The sequence below is a fragment of the Mus musculus genome, chromosome 1 (assembly GCF_000001635.26).
Source record: "Mus musculus strain C57BL/6J chromosome 1, GRCm38.p6 C57BL/6J".
Classification (NCBI taxonomy): domain Eukaryota; kingdom Metazoa; phylum Chordata; class Mammalia; order Rodentia; family Muridae; genus Mus; species Mus musculus.
This window is the reverse complement of record NC_000067.6, coordinates 76,488,905-76,502,782: the sequence shown is the minus strand read 5'-3', so window position 1 is coordinate 76,502,782 and position 13,878 is coordinate 76,488,905. Positions and strand designations below refer to the sequence as shown.

The 13,878-nt window shown below is 38.1% G+C and overlaps 1 long non-coding RNA gene across 2 annotated transcripts; it reads right to left on the bottom strand.

Moving 5' to 3' along the window:
- Nucleotides 1-754: 754 nt before the first annotated feature.
- On the bottom strand, nucleotides 755-13,650 carry Gm17751 (predicted gene, 17751). Of its 2 annotated transcripts, none has more exons than NR_038012.1 (5): nucleotides 13,569-13,650; nucleotides 8,259-8,357; nucleotides 7,294-7,353; nucleotides 5,000-5,249; nucleotides 755-2,451 (listed from the first exon to the last, which is right to left on the bottom strand). It is a non-coding gene; the product is annotated as a predicted gene, 17751 (long non-coding RNA). The 2 variants fall into 2 exon arrangements; NR_038013.1 differs by having other exon boundaries at nucleotides 5,184-5,249.
- Between the last annotated feature and the right edge of the window lie 228 nt (nucleotides 13,651-13,878).

Here is a 13,878-nt window from a genome sequence, read left to right as displayed (position 1 = left end):
AACTACAAAAGATTTCAAATAACCAGAGAAAATCTGAACTAAGATAGCAAAGCAGAAAGTGTCTATCCCTGAATTCCAAACTCATGACAAAGCTGTAGTAAATAAAACAGCCCGGTACTGGTATCATCATCATCAACACACACCCACACCCACATGCACACGCACATACAAACAGAATGTGGGAAACTTGTGAAACACATAAATCCCCAAACCACATTTCTTTATAATGCCCCACCAGTTATAAATACCAACTCAAAAAGTTTACTAAGGACCAAACTATGAAACTCCTGTAAGAAAATATGAGAGAAGTACTTCAAATTGATTTTTTTATATGAACCCCAAAGCACAGGAACAAACACAAAAGTTAACAATTAGAATTATGTAACACCAAAACACTTCTGCACAGCAATGGAAATATAAACAGAGTGAAGACAACAGACTTCACATGAAGGTAACAATCACAATGCTATTCTTATGACAAGGGGATCAGGGCTGGAGAGTTAGCCCCAATAAAATAGGTGTTTGTCTCCAAACTGAAGACCTGAGTTCAATCCCTGGGATCAACAAAGTGGAAGACAGAACTGATTAATGCATTAATGCAGTTTGTATTCCAGCCTCCATACACATACTGTGGCATAAGCACATGCAATGTGTGTATATATATAACATTTTATATATCCAGAATGTATAAGGAACTTAAATTCAACATAGTATGCCCCCCAAATTTTCCTACTTAAAAACAGCCAAAAGATCTGAATAAGCATTTATTTTCAAAGAGATGGTCAAATAACAACAGACATGAATAAAAATAATGTTCAACATCGTTTTGAATAATATAAAAATGAAGATCAAAATGATGAGCTTATATCTCAGTCTAGTTGAGATGGCTATGATGAAAAAGGGGGAAAGATCCTTGGGAAGTAGCTTAGTCAGTAAAATGTTTGACACAAAACCACAAAGATAAGAATTCAAAACCCCAGAAAACACTTAAATAGCCAGGTGTAACAACAAAACACTAAATAAATAAAAGTACAACAAAAGTACATTAAATTAAAATTTTTGAAGAAAAACTTTAAAGTCAGGTGCAGCTGTTCAACTACTCAGGAGGTAACAAGAGGATGGTCCCTGGACTCACTGGCCAGGCACGCCAACTAAATCAGAAGCCCCAGGTTCAGTGAGGTGGAAGAGAGCTTGAGGAAGACACTTGACTGTGACCTCCAGCCTCCATATGCATTCACACTTGCATGCACACATATACCAACTAAGTAACTAAGCAAGGAGCATTACCTGGTAAGGATGAAAAAAGAAAAAAAAAAAGGAACTAAAATTTTCTCTTCTATTAACTTTATTTTTTTATTTTTTAGATTATAATATAATTACAACATTTCTCCCTTCTCTTTCCACCCTCCAAAACCTCCCATATAGCCTTCCTATCCCTTCTTCAAATACATGGCTCCTCATGTCTGGTATTGGTGCTGTGGTTAAGTGTTCTTTGGCTCCTGGAGAAGAGTACTCTACAACTATTTCAAAGCAAAACTCCTTAAACAAACCAATAAACAAACAAACCCATAAAATCAAAGCTATCATATGAACCAACAATTCTACCACTGGGAATGTATAAAAGAAAATGAACTCACCATATCAAAAGACGTCTGAACTTCTACTCTTATTTACTATACAAAAATATGCAGGAAATGGAATTATCCTAAATGTTCACCATTCATAAATAGGTAGAAACCGGTATAATGGGTGAATATGCTATGGAATATTATTCAGCTATAAATTGAATGACATTTTGTGATTTGCAATATAATGCAAACACTCAGAGGCCATTATGTGGATTGAAGTAATTCATGTTCATACAGGCAAACACTACCCAAGTTCATTCACATGTAAGACTTCAAAGAAGTTGAGAGCAGTGTAGTGGCTACCAGAGATGGGGCAGAGAGGAACTTGGGAGACAGAGCTGGCTCATGTTACTGTTAGTTAGGTACGGTAGGTTCTGGTGAGCCCTACCACAGTAGGGAGGATATAATTAGCCACAATGCATTGTGTATCTACAAATGGCTAAAGATGGGCTTTTTGAGGTTCTGACAATAAGAAAATGATAACAGTCTAAGGTGAAAAATGGGATAACTATGTTGTGTTGATACTTCCCAGTATTAAGTACCAATTAGAACCATCACATTTTACCACATAAGTGTATACAAATATTATATGCCAATCCACAATGAAATTCTTTTAAAGAGGAACAAAAGCAATCAAACATCTCTCCTGACAATCCACATCTAAAGGCTGATGGAGGAGACTGGGAAGTCTACTCGCAAATACATCAGGAAGAGTCAAGTTTTCTCCAAGATGATCAAAGCCCAGATGCTGATATGCAGTATCTGGTTCACAGCAGCAACTGGACTCTTCTATCACCCCAGACATAGACATGGACAAGCATACCTAAGATATACAGGAGAAAAAAAGAAAAGAAAGAAAGAACTTTAAAACAAAAGGAAATGATTCATCTCTGCAATTCTAGGCTTTAGAAGCTTTAGGAATGAAACTTTTAGAATTTTAGCAGAATAATGTATAACAATCCTTATGGTTCATGACAACCTCATAATCGCCGCCCAAGAAAACATGATTATCTATTTCTACACAAAACAAATGTCTATGGACATCCAGTGGGGTCAAGTTTTACTAAACACATTTTAGTCATTAAGTTACAATGTTTTTAAGCATGAACACCTTTTTGACTCTCTCTCTCATTCATGCATTGTAGACATTTAGGAGAAGTCCATTTTCTAACTCCTAGTCACCATCTCCTCATTGGTTATGTTGATGATGACCAAGTTATGACATAATTTTCATTTCCCATATGTATTCATTGATTACAGTACACAGAGATTGTACTCTTGAATCAGGTAATAAAGACTATCTCATTAGGTGATTGTAATCTATGAACAATATAGAAAACATAAAAACAATGTGACCAGAATTTACTAGAAAGTTCTAGAATATATTTTCTTTTCATATGAAAAGTTCAAGCATTTCAATTTAACGTTGTTGTCTGTATAGCTCCAACTCTTCTGTCCCTTCTTTTTCTGTTTATTCCTCTCCACTCCACCTCTCCTGGTTTCCTGTCCATTATTTCCTCAGCACAGTCTTCCTTGTCTAAACTACTTCATCAATTTGCCCAATTAGAAGTTTTCCTAGTATTGTGTACATTTCTACCATTGAGCACACTGCCCTCCCTGAAATGTAAGTTCAATCCCCAGGACCCACAAGTTGGAAAGACAGAATCCACCTCTGCAAGTTGTCTTCTGACCTTCACATGCATGCTGTGGCATGAAAACACACACACACACACACACACACACACACACACACAAAATAAATAAATAAATAAATAAATAAATAAATAAGTAAATAAGTAAATAAATAAAATTAAAGAATATATGCAATTATTTGTGTGCTTTTTCTTATCCCTTTTTGAAACAGAATTTTATGAAACCTTGGCCTTGAACTTGCTACATAGCTGAGGGTGACAAATTCTTGATCCTCTTGCTTCTACCTTCTGGGCCCTGGGATTGTAGGTATGAACTACCACACCCAGTAGATAGATAGATAGATAGATAGATAGATATTTCTGAGAATAGAAACTAAGGTCTCATGCTGGGCAAGTATTCTCCATGTCCCCAGCTCTATTTGTATAATATTTTTAAAACTAATATAGTATGCCTTTCTTATAGCACACTATAAACTTTCTGAAGCAAAACCATTTCTTTTCCCTTGACTATTATCAGACCATTAAATAGCAAAGACTTGGTGCAAGTTATGTACATCCTGGATAGGTAGGTGGATAGACAGATGGCATTTATAAGGGTCAGATTTGGGATTAAAATAACAATAGCTTTCTCTCTTTCTTTTTCTTTCTCTTTCTCATTTTGCTAGAAGTAGAACTTAATGAAGACATACATATTGGGTAAGAGCTGCTAGAACCCTCTATTGAAGATGCATTCTACAACCATTCAAGCATCCAAATGTGCTTATAGACAGAATCATTTGGAAATCTCAATTTTCACTTTCAACAAAAACCAAGTTAGAAATTTGTAAGATGAAACAAATTCAGAGGATAGAGAACACTGACAGTTCTTCCAGAGAACTTGGATTCAGTTTCCCACACTGTAACTCCAGTGTTAGGAGAAGACCTAATGCCCTTTTCTGGCTTTCAGGTGAATTGGGTAAACTAATAGTACATTTTCATGACATATATACAGACAAAACACTCATACATATGAAATGAAAAATTTTTTTAAAAGGGAAGAGTATCTAATGTTTTATTAAACCTTATAATAAAAATAAGATCAATGTAGAAAGTTCTCTTCGATTTTGAGTGTTTTGGTGAAAAGTATAGGAAAACTGAACTTGAGAAAGATATATTTGCATGTGATGGTGAGTCAAGTTTTTCCTTAAATGAATACATTTCATAACTGCAAAGTATAGACAGTAGCTTGGAAGAAAGCAAAGAAGGAAGACATAAGATGGGGGATGGAAAAATAAATGGCAGGAGGGAGGAAGGGAAAAAAGAAAGAAGGAGAGAGAGAAAGAAAAGAAGAAAGAAAGAGGATGAGAGGAAGGGAGGCAGGGAAGGAAAGATGGAGCTTATACATATACTACCCTATGGGCATACATTGGAAGGCAGACGGGAGGAAGGATGAATAGAACGATGACTTCTGCATAGAGACTTTCTATTCTCTCTTCCTTGGTCAACATCTCAAAATTAATGAAGTACATGCAAATAAGAAAATGCAACCAAAGAACACGTAACTAATAGGAGTTATCATGAGGGTATGAAAAAAAAGAATCAAAAGAGGAGGGGACGGGCCCATTAAATTCACCCACAACAGAAAAACTAAATATGAAAACCCCACTTTCTTGAAGTTAACTCTTTACAAATTGTAAGGTACAAAGGATGATTCTTGTGCCTTGGGAAATAGAGACTTACCAGATGTCTTCATTCACAACATCATAGTTCTTAGGGGAGAGAAGGAAGCTATCTCCTCCAACCCCTCTTTGTCATATCAAAGTTCTGTCACCTAAACCTGATGCACAATTAAACACTGGACTGGGGTCCTATCTTGACAGATAATTTGTCAGACTGGAAATGAGCTATGTGCTGCACAGTTCACCTCTCTTGTTGGCAAAGATCTCACGAGCAGCAGCAGGATCACTAGGAATTATTCTTGTGAACATCTCTGTAAACAGAAAAGGGGATGCAAAGGGTAAAACTAAACTATAGAAATTAACAGAATAGGAAAGTGAACCAAAATAAAAGGACCTTAAAAGTGGGAAGTTGAATGGCTTTTTCTTTCATCTACAAATCATTTCAAATTAATCAGATCACTATAGAGCCCATTAGAAAGTAATGTTTCTATTAATGATATTTGAATGTGTTTGCTCATTTAGAATTTTTAAGATATCTTACTTTGTACTGATATTTTAAACCTCTTATTCAAAACAATCATCTTTTAAAGATGGTAATTCTTTGATGTGATGGAGGACTTCATCAACACATATTAACGAGCCTTCCAGCCTTGCAGAGATAATGTTTGCTTCCCTTCAAGCTCAGTGGAGGTGAGGGTGTCATATGATAATTTCTGTTTCACTCCATGTCAAAACATATGCATGGTATAGAAGCAGCTATTATTCTCAAAGGACCATATGCTCATTTTATCACTACAATGAACTGCTGAAGAATATCTCAGACATACTTTATGAGTGTGCATTGATGAATCTACATGTACATGTATGCATGTCCAGTTATGCATGTATAGATGTATGTGAGTATGCCATATGTAAGTGGAAAGTGCACCCATTTGTTTATGTATATGTCCCAGTCTTTAGAATGAAGGTGTATCACCCATTCAGTGTTTTTGTTTTCTCACAACTGAAAAGGAAGGAATCAACCAACCTACAGCTCATCTTCAGTCCATGAAGACATGCATTTACAAGATACAGGATAACACTCTAGAACCTCTCTCCATGGTGACTCTATAATTGTATGACATAACATGGATATCCAGCTCAGTGGCCATTTTTATTTCAGTGTAAATTAGAATTACGGAGATTTTTCTACTGACAAAAGATGAACAAACTAATCCATTAATGCTGAGTCTTGATGCTAAGAATATATATATATATATATATATATATATATATATATATATATATATATATATATATATTAAATGCTTAAGAAGAGCCAAAATATGAGAATATGAGTATTTTCTGACATGTGAAAATTATATGAAATTCAAGTGTTCATAATTATAATTTTATTGTAACACAGACTTGCAAACAAGCTAATTTAATGGAGGCATTTTCTCAATTGAAGTTGCCTCTTCCCAGATGGCCCTGGCTTGTGTCAAACTGATAAAAAGACAAAAAGAAAAAGGAAAGAGACCTAACTTTCATCTGTCATACTTATCCTCTGGAATTTTAGAGGAATCATTCAGTGACCCCAGGGTTATCTAGCTTCCTCACGTCTACCAAAAGAGTCATGGTAAGGTTTTAATAACATGTATTTAGCATACTAAAATATTGAGAAGGAATTATATATATATATTTGAAATTTTCTGGCTCCTTAAGTAAAAATAGACAAATCAGAGAATGAGTTGTGATCCTTGATTAAGAGGCATGGCACTTTTTGATCTTATAGCTTTAAGCACTTCACAATTTCCCCAAAACTCCCCAAAATACACTCTATCAGAAAAACAAAAGCAAAAACAAACAAAAACAAAAAGCAAAACATAAAACAAAAGCCTGTCCTTTTAGGAGGCCCTGTCACAAATGTAAACTGCTAAGTCTTACCTTAAAAAAATTCTGACTTTTGTCTTCTGTTGTGAGATTATTGGCAGTCTAATGTAAAATGATACCTTAAAGTATTTACCATCGAAATCATTAAGTCTTGGCACCCAGCTGATGCTCCCAAGGAGGTGTACCACCCCATTGGCACCCTGATGGTGGTGATAAAGATGAATGTAATGAGAGCTAAGGGATGCTGCACTTAATGTGAGTCTGATGCTGTGCAAAGCATGGCAAATGGATCTCTCATGATATCCTCTTAACATCTTCATTTTATTAAGTGACAAGAAGGAAACTAGAGCTCAGAACTGTTAGGTTCTTTCTTCTGAGGTCACCAGGCTGGGGTCTCAGGAGTCTCTATGTATTATTCCAATTGAGAATCATCTGCCTCAATTGACTCAGTGCTCGGCTTAAGAAAAAAAACAACAAACATACCATCCTGTAATGTGGATACATCAGACAAATAGCCATCAAGCATTAATTCCAGCAGCAAACCTGAAACCCAAAAGTGAAACAAACTGGCAGTTATTTTCCAAAGTGTGGTGGCAATTTAGGGAGGCAGGAGAGAAACAAAACACAAAGGATGCTGGTTGACATGAAAAGAAAGAGAGAAAGAGAGATGAAAGACAGCCATTATCCATTCAGAATGAAGATGTTAAATTTGACATGGCTGTGCTGTGCACTGTCCTCAGTTGTTGACTTCAGGTCTGGATGGCTACTGGTGGTATTGACACACAAAATCTTTCAAGTATGTGCTGATAACTGAAGAGGCAGCCAAGCCATCAACTTGGGAGATGAAAAGGACAGAGGTACTCTGTCTAAAGAGTACAGCTCTTCGTACATGATCCTGCCTAACAGTAGTGTCAAGACCAAAGCTAAAATGAGGATGGAAACAGACCCCACCGGGTGCAATATTCTCACCAAGCAAGCCTGCTTCCTTCAGATGCCCTCTGGGTATCCGGGGCTGGAACTAAGGAATGCTGCCCATCTAGTCTCTCAGGGCCTGTTACAGGTGTTTCTACCAGCTTAATGAACTTGTCAAGACATACATCCCATAGTCCTGGAAGACCAGAAGGAATTTGGAAAGGAAACTGAGTAAGAAAAATTGTCCTAACATCCAGCATAGATCTATGTTCCTGGAAATCATGTTCAGTAAACATGTTCATCACAGAAGATCAAGCTTCCTCCCAGGAACAGTTGAGGGAGAGGAATATTACCCCCCACTGAAACTGCTTACACATGGTGCAGATATAATAAGGAGAAGGTTGGTGTGAGACCGTTGTATGATGAAAGCACACTCTCCAGGGACAGACAGCTTGCCTAGCAATGTCGGTTCCTGGTTTTCATTCAAAAGGGAATTAGACACTTCACAACATGTTTTTTTTGTACAATTTCTTTACCCTCTGATCATCTCCAGGGATCTGAGTCTGCTCTTGAGCCATCTTTCTCTCCCTCTAGCAGAACTTGTCAGTCTGACTCATCATAGGATTGACTTTGACCTAAAAAGAGAACATTCAGAAAGCTATGACACGTTTGCTTGAACTACGGATTTCATATGTTTGTTTTTTGTTTAAACTTAACAATTTTAACATAATTTTTTCCAGCTGAACACTAGTCCTGATAGCACCTTATAGTTTTTTTATTGTTTGTGTTGAATTGATATGATTAATAATTTTTATTATTTTATTCATTTTTAATTCACTCATTCATTGGGGTGTTCATTTGTTTGGTTTGTTGGCAGACCCATGCTGTGCTGTCTTGCTCTAAAGTTCATTATATAGGCCAAAATGACTTCAAACTCATGAATCAACCTTCTCCTGCCCCCAGTACTGGGAGTACAGATGTAAGCTACCATGCCCAACTGATCGAGAATTCTTAGTAAAATTATAAAGCAATATTTTGAGTCTTTGATGCTCAGGGGTTGCATCTCATTGTGAAAACTAAATGGGAAAGCTGTCAGAAGCACCCTGTCTATTCCTCCGTCTTGTCTATTTCTGAGTACATGAACTTCCTTGCCACATCCCTTGAGGGCAAGGGCACCTATGTGGTGGGTTTTCTGGCAGGGGTGGGGCATGATTTACAGCTGAATAGACTCACAGCTGTTTCTTCTTTATATGCTTACTGTTTATTCTATCTAAAATGTCTTTCTATCCATGAATATTCAAGTATTGATGACCTTTGGGTTCAGCATCTAAAATATCACCTCCACAAAGCTGGCAGTGCTGGTTACCACCCCCACAAAGCTGGCAGTGCTGGTAATGCACTGATGTCCATGTGTCTCTCTGACTAAGCTGCCTTGAAACAGGAGTCTAGAACACTAGCCCTTCCCTGTACATGAGCCTCTCTAGTTCTTGTTGCTTGTGCCATATCCTACCTCTCTCATTTTGGAGCCACTTTGACATCAGCAATAAGACTTAGGAGGGCAATATATAGCTGTCCTGTATATATCCAGCCTTTTCAATAGTCCAATAATACTTTTGCCAATCATATGAAAAGTTTGCCGAGGTAAGAGCTTTTTTTTTTTAAATGACTAATGAAGTATACTTCTTCAATATCTTTCCTTAGCTCTTTTTAATGATCTGTATAACCAAACTATGGTTCTCTGTAAAAGAAATACATGCTCTTAACTGCTGAGCCATGTTGCCAGCTTTTAAAACTCTTATTTTAATTTTGTTCTGCTTTTTAAGAATTCCAGAAACTGATTTATAAATACAGAATACATAAACATGAAGTTTAGACTTCAGAGGTTCTAAGTCTCCTAGTGAATTATTTTAACCTTTCTACCTCTAAGAAATAGTATATGGAGGTAGTTGGTGTTAAAAAATCATTTATCTATATGCTGGCTTATTTTGAAATTTTTTACATTGTAATTATAAAATAGTTACTAGCTTATGCAGCCAACTTCAAATATTTAGTCATAAATAAACTGAATTGTATGACTAGTATCATTGATGTATAAGGGAATTTGAAAACAAAACAAGATTAACAAACCAAAATCTCTAAAAATAATTTTATATACTCTCTTAAGACCTTTATTATTGTTGTTATCATAGTCATTGTCATCATCATGTCACCTGTATAATTAGTCTCAGTTGTAAATTTCTCACAATCTAAAATAATCTGGAAAAGAGCCTCTCACTGCAGGATTGCCTAGATCAGGTTTGCTGTGGCAATATCTGTTGAAGAGAGTTTTGCTTATAAAATGGAGGGGGGAAGACCTGCCCATTGTAGGTGACACCATTCCCTAGGCCAAGTTCCCAGACTGTATAAAAGTAGAGGAAGTGAGTTGAGTAAGTAAGCACACGTGCAGTTACTCTCTTTCTACTATAGACTGTGACTATGGCTAGCTACTTTAAGCTCCTGCCTTGACTTCTCTGCTATGGTATACTGTGACCTAGAACTGTAAGCTCAATATACCCTTCCCCACTCAAAGTTGTTTTTAGCAGAGTATTTTATCACAGCAATAATGACTCTAGGGTATCCTCTTTTCTGCCTTTTCGTTACTGTTGTTAATAAGGCTCAGTTCAGGTAGAGACTCCAACTCTGAGCCCATGGGGCTTTGAGACTGAGCACAGCCAGGCTGAATGTCCTCAATCCCATGTGTGTTAGTTCACTCAGTGCATAAACATGGTGAAAAGAACTTCATTTTGTCAAGACAATGATTTAGTGCATATTATAAATATGTTGGCTAAGATCAATATAACAATGCAAGGTAAATTTATATTATTTCTGAAATAAGTTGTGTTCCTCTTTTCCTGATAAAGAGCTATGGATAAATGATCCAATGACAGTTACTATCCATATATAGATGAATCACTTACAGTACAATTCAGAACTGTGCTAGCAGGTATATAAAAAAATGATAGGAACCATGGATATGGAAAATCAATGTCCCTTAAGAAAATAATTTAGTATAACCTATAAATCCAGATATCTATGGGCTCACTCAAATTTCTTCAAATTTAACAGTCAAACAAGAAAGACTTGATTGACCAGTCAACAGGGGGCTGTGAATTCTGTACCCTGACACCATTGTTTTCAAGGCATTCCACTTTATCTGTTCTCAGATTATCAGAGAGAGAGAGACACACACACAACAGACACACACACACAGAAAGACAGAGAGATACAGAGACAGAGAGAGATACAGAGACAGAGAGAGATACATAGAGAGAGGGAGAGAGAGAGAGAGAGAGAGAGAGAGAGAGAGAGAGAGAGAACGAGAGAATAATAAAAATTCTTTCCTGAAAATGTTGGAGGTAGGAAATTCTCCCCATATAACAGGCATGGTTATGTAACATCCCTAAAGCAGCCATATCATGAATCCAAAGAAAGCTTCTTTCCCCCAGAATGCCATAAGTACTAGAAGTTAATTCATGGACTCAGCTGAAGTGCAGATGCTCAATCCGAGTCCTCTGACAGCCCTGCTATTTTAAAAGCACGATGGATCCCAGGGCTCTTGAGGATGGAGAGGCAGCCAAGCACCACCTTCCCTAATTGCCTGATGAAGACTGCACTTGAGTGCAGACACCGGCTTACTGGTTATTGTGTCTAATGAGTAAATCTGCAGGCCTCCCACTCCCAGGGAGTTGTGTGCACTTACTTCATACAAATGAAGAGACAGAGCAAAAGATTTTCTAATTTAGCTTCATCTTTTACATATCTTCAGACAAAGCAGGGAAAAACACTGTTTAAAAGCCGGCTGATGGGTTCTGATCTTTCTGTTTCATTTTCTGCTTTGGGAAAAGAGGTAAGAAAAGCCGAGTGGGGGCTCTTTGTAAGACTTTTCTGCCTATTAACATTTATATAGCGAAGATAACCGAATCTGCATATTATATCTTTATGTTATTGACATCTATACTTCTTGGAGCTGTCTAGCTGTCTGAGGCTGGCTTTTATTTTTTCCCCCTTGGTATTTGGAGTCTGCAACGGACAATGACAGCAGAAGCAGCCTTCCCGAAGCCCATCAAACTGCCTCATTCAAAGTGATGACTGAGTTGGATTAAATCCAAGGACGCAGAAACCAGTATTAACCCATCAATGCTGCAGCCCTCGGCAGCTTTAATCATGAGGGTGGGATTAATAGGCTTGCTTTGCTAGCATCCATGCCCAGAAAAGCATGCCAGGAGCATGTAGACATTCAGACGGGCAGAGCTTTAATCACACCAGACCCCAACCCCCACCCCATCTCACACACTCACCAAAAAAAAAAAAAAAAAAAAAAATGACAGTTTGGAAATTAACTCAGGAGGATAAACTTGGAAAGGAGATTAAAATAGCCTGGGTGTTTATCAACAGATTGTACAATGTTAGCCAAGCAGATTCCCCAAACTTCCAGTGAGGATCCCTGGAATGGATGGTGCCTTCCATGTTCTTTCTTTAAAAGTAAAGAATGAAGGGCTCACATAAAAAGGGAAGCAGATAAGAAGCTAGTGGAATCCTAGGGAACAATCGTGGAGTAAGTGATCAGGAGACTAAATGCAGAGATCAAGATAGACGTGCTTGGATCTCTAACCAAATTTAAAGTCCTTTTTGCTGCAACCCTGCACGTGTCCAAATACATCACGGTTCACTTGGTCTACTCTGGGCTCCCCTTTTCTCCCCCTTCCTGGCCGTAATAAGCATGCTTGATTGTCAGGGCCTGCTGTTCTTAGGGCCAAATCAAAACTGCGATATTAACTGCTTTCAAAGATGCAGCTACCAAAGCAATAGACGAATGGAAATAAATCAATTCTGCATGCTTAAGTCCGGCTCCCTTTCCTGCAAGCCTAGTGATAGAGAGCCATCGCTCCCTACCCCCACCCCCATGATGCCTTATCATTTCGAGGTATGAAAAATAGATTGTGTCACAGTAATGAGGCACAGGAAACGGGAGCTTGCTATAAGCTGATTATACTTTGGATTGAAGGACTGGTTCTCATTAGCCATTTTAGATTGGACAGCATCCTTGAGCTGTAGTAATTACTGAAAGTAATTTTTGGAAGGGAGGGTGGGACAAGGAGAGACACAAACAGTTGCTCTGGACTGAGAAGAGGGGTGGAGAAAGAAAGACTTTCAGCCTGCCAAGTTATCACCCCAAACACTAGAGGCAGCTGTGCCTGGCTACTTCATGGTTAGGCAAGCCAGCAAGAAGAGGAGAGAGTGTTTTGCATGGAGAAATGAATACAGCACGAGAGGCCTATTTAAAGTTCAAGTGCTAGGGTGACTCCCTGGAGTTATGCCATCAACACACAGAAGCTCAGCTCCCATCCAATAATAAATTCAATGAAGGCAGGTTTCACTGCTAGTTATAGAAGCAAGCTTTAAAATGACAATCAAAGCAAAGTGACCTATTTTCTTGCTTTATTGAGTGGATGTGCAAGCTTGATCATTCCCACACACAATAGGATACATGTGTCACTTCTGTGACCCAGAGGTGCTCTGAGCAAACCTCTTGATGCACTGGGTCAGTGCAACAAGCCTCAGGAATGGATGGGTGCTGCTTGGGTTAGGAAGTGATGCAAGTGGGAATTAGAGAAATTGGGTTTCTCCCCTTGGAGGGGGCCCTAACTGTATACCTAGATATGCTGAACAAACTGTCTTTGTGGTTTGAAGGTATAATGTCTCCCATAGATAGATTAATGTGTTTGACCATTTGGTTCCCAGCTGAGGAGGTAGGATTTGGGAAGGTTCAGAAAAAGGAGCCTTAATGGAAAGAGTGGATTACTTACTTGAGGTCTCACAGCCTAGCAACCTGGAGGCAGGAGCTGTTGCAGTGGCCACAGGAGGATGCTGCTTACTAGCGTGCTCCTCCTGGCTGGCTCGGCCTGCTTTCTTATAGAACCCAGGACTATCAGCCCAGCGATGACATCACCCACAATGGGGCTGGAGCTTCCTCTGTCAATCACTAATTAGGAAAATGCCTTGCAGCTATATTTTATGGAGGCATTTTCTCAGTGGAGGTTCCCTCCATTTAGATAACTCTAGATTGTGTCAAGTTGGCATAAGACTAGCCAGCACAGTAGTCCTAAGGACATACTG